General features: G+C 40.1%; 1 pseudogene; it reads right to left on the reverse strand.

Moving 5' to 3' along the window:
- Positions 1 to 262: 262 nt before the first annotated feature.
- Positions 263 to 1,083, reverse strand: LOC132363595 (peroxiredoxin-4-like; annotated as a pseudogene).
- Positions 1,084 to 3,072: the final 1,989 nt, after the last annotated feature.

Genomic DNA, 3,072 nt, shown 5'->3' on the forward strand with positions numbered 1-3,072 from the left:
TACATTATATTGACAACCAGATCAGACAATTTTGTAATTTTTGCTTTAACAGTCAAAAATAATAGAGAAAATCAAGAGAAGAAAGTCTATTGTATTCATTGATATTTTTATTCTTTTCCATTGTTATTTCTCTCTTCATGATGTTCCAAAATTTCTTCTTTTATAATTGCTTTCTCTTCAGAGAACTTTTTTTTTTTTTTTGATAATAAAACAGTGAACTTTATTGAGAAGTTTCAAGCATCAAGACCTGAGGGAGTAATTTTTAGTTCAGTTTATCAAAATACTTCAGTTTTCTAGCTGGATCTGGGATTACTGTTTCACCACCAGGTTTCCAACCACCAGGGCAGACTTCTCCATGTTTATCGGTGTACAGGAATGCTTGAACCAAATGCAGTGTCTCATCCACAAATCTACTCCCAGGAAGGTCATTCAGAGTAATCTGTCTTAGGATTCCTTTGTCATCAGTAAGGAAGAGACCTCTAAGAGTGTGGCCCGAGTCTTCCAGATACACGCTATAGTCCTTTGAGATCTGATGGTTCAAATCTGAAAGAAGTGGAATCCTTATTGGCCCAAGTCCTCCTTGTCTTCGATGGGTATTAATCCAGGCCAAATGGGTAAACTGTGAATCGACAGAGCATGCTACCACTTAAGTGTTTATGGATCTGAATTCCTCAGTTCTATTACCAAAGAATAACTGATTTCAGTTGGACACACAAAAGTGATATCAAGTGGGTAGAAGAAAAAAACCAGGTATTTCCCACAATAATCAGTTAACTTCCAGCTGCTTAAATTCTCCATTTATCACAGCTGTTCCTTCCCAATAAGGTGCTGGCTTGGAAATCTTGGCTTTGCTGAGGTGCAGGGAGTGGTTGGCAACCGAAACCTGGGACACCTCCCCACCAGGTACACTTGTGTACATGCATAGAAGTGGCACTCCTCTTCGTGGGTTGGGGGCCTCTCCTCCACCTCCAAGCCCCACAGAGCTTTGGCCGGCAGCAGGAACAGCAGCAGCCGCAGCAGCAGTAGCTTTCGGCTCCAGCTAGGGGCCGAAGTGGTTGCCAGTAGCCACTGCGGCGCCTCCATGACCACGCGAGGGCAGTTGCATGTCCTTTGGCTCGAGCGCCACTTCTCCCGCCACCAGGCAGCTACAACCGTGCACCCAATGCCCATGCGAGCCGAAGCGCGGCATTGCAAGACCTGCCTTGCCTCCTCATTCCCCCGTCCCCCGGGCTCCCCACCCGGCCACGTAGGTGTGAGCCCCACCTGCTCAACCCCTGCAGAGAACTTTCTTTAGCCATTCTTTTAGGGTAGGTCTGATGGTGACAAAGTTTTTTAGTTGTCCCTCATTGAGAATGTCTTGATTTCTGCTTCATTATTGAAGGATCATTTCACCAGATATAGAACTTTGGATTTACAGTACTTTGAGCATTTGAAAAATGCTGTGACTCTTCTTTCTGTCCTTCATGGTTTTTGATAAGAAATCCACTGTCATTCAGTTTGTTTTTGTCCCAACAGATAAGGTGTTTCTGTATTGCTGCTTTCAAGGTTATTTATTTTTAGTTTTCACAACATGGATTACAGTGGGTCTTGGCATAGATTTCTTTGGGTTTATGGTTTGTTATTTGCACAGCTTCTTGAATCTGTAGGTTTATGTCACTTGCCAAATTTGGGGAAAGTTTCAGCCATTATTTATTTCTCAGAGTACTTCTTCAGTGCTGCCATTTCCCTTCTCCTTCTGGGACTCCAGTAACACAAATGTTTATCTTTTGTTGTTATCCCACAGGTCCCTAAGGCTCTGTCATGTTTTTTAGTCTAGATGATCTATGTTGTAGATTGGGCAATTTCTATTGTTGTCTTCAGTATGACTGATTTATTCTTCTATCATCTCCATCCTGCTGTTGAGCTTATCTACTGAGTTTTTTAAAAAAATTCAGTTATTGTATTTTTCAGTTCTAAAATTTCTATTTGGGTCTTCCTTACATCTTCTATTTATTTTCTGATACTTTCTATTTATTTGCTTTTTTTCCCATTTGTTCATAAATGCTCACTGAAGCATTTTGATGATGGCTGTTTTAAAATCATCATCAGATAATTCTGTTTTCATCATGGTATTGGCATCTGTTGATTGTTTTTTCTTATTCAGAGAAACATTTTCATGATTTATGGTAAAACGAGTGAGGTTTCTATTGAAACCTGGATACTTTAGGTATTGTGAGACACTTTGGTGGGAAAAGGGGTACTTCACCTGGTTATTGTCAGGTAGACTTGGAAATCCAAGTTCTTTTGCCTCCACATTGACATCCAGGGAAGGAGGGGTACCTTGTCCCTCTAGGATGGAAGTAGGAATTCAGCCTTCCACTAGGAGTGGGAGAGGTGCCTCATTACCACCAGGTGGGTTAAAAGTCTCAGCTCCCCACTCAACTTTTGCTGCTGGTTGTGCATGGGGGAGCCACAGTGGTGGTGTTTGGCTGGAGAAGAATAGTTATTATCTAAATGTCTTTCTGCCTTGCTAGATTTTTCCTTTCCTGGTTCTTTGGCCAAAGAGAGGAGAGCTTTCTGTACCTGAACCCATTGGTTTTTCCAGGCTGTTGGTTTCTCTAGCACCTAGAATCAGGAATCTCATTGGTGTGTCATAACTTGTTTCCCAAAGTTCCTAGTTGATCTGCATTCTTGTCCTCACTTTTCAGAATATTTTACTGTAAATATTAAATATTTACTTATTTAATAAGGCACAAGATTGTTAGCTATACTTGGATGGAGGAATAGAGGAAAATATGTCAACTACATCTTTCCAGACATGGATCTCCCCAATCATTTCTTTTTTTTTTAATCTAGTCACTGCCCAAATACAATTACTCCTTTTAAATTGGCCTCGTATGCTTTACAACACAAACACTTCTTTATTAGCCATTCATCATTTTAATATATATATTTAATTATTTCAATTAAAGTAAGAGTCAAGTATAATACATAGTGAAATATGCTATTATTCTCCCTAATGTGTTTTTCTTTTTACCTTGACTGACTGGCAGGATCATTAAAATGCTCTGTTTGGAATATTGATTCTCTTTT

This window comes from Balaenoptera ricei, chromosome 3, assembly GCF_028023285.1.
Source record: "Balaenoptera ricei isolate mBalRic1 chromosome 3, mBalRic1.hap2, whole genome shotgun sequence".
In the NCBI taxonomy this organism is placed as follows: domain Eukaryota; kingdom Metazoa; phylum Chordata; class Mammalia; order Artiodactyla; family Balaenopteridae; genus Balaenoptera; species Balaenoptera ricei.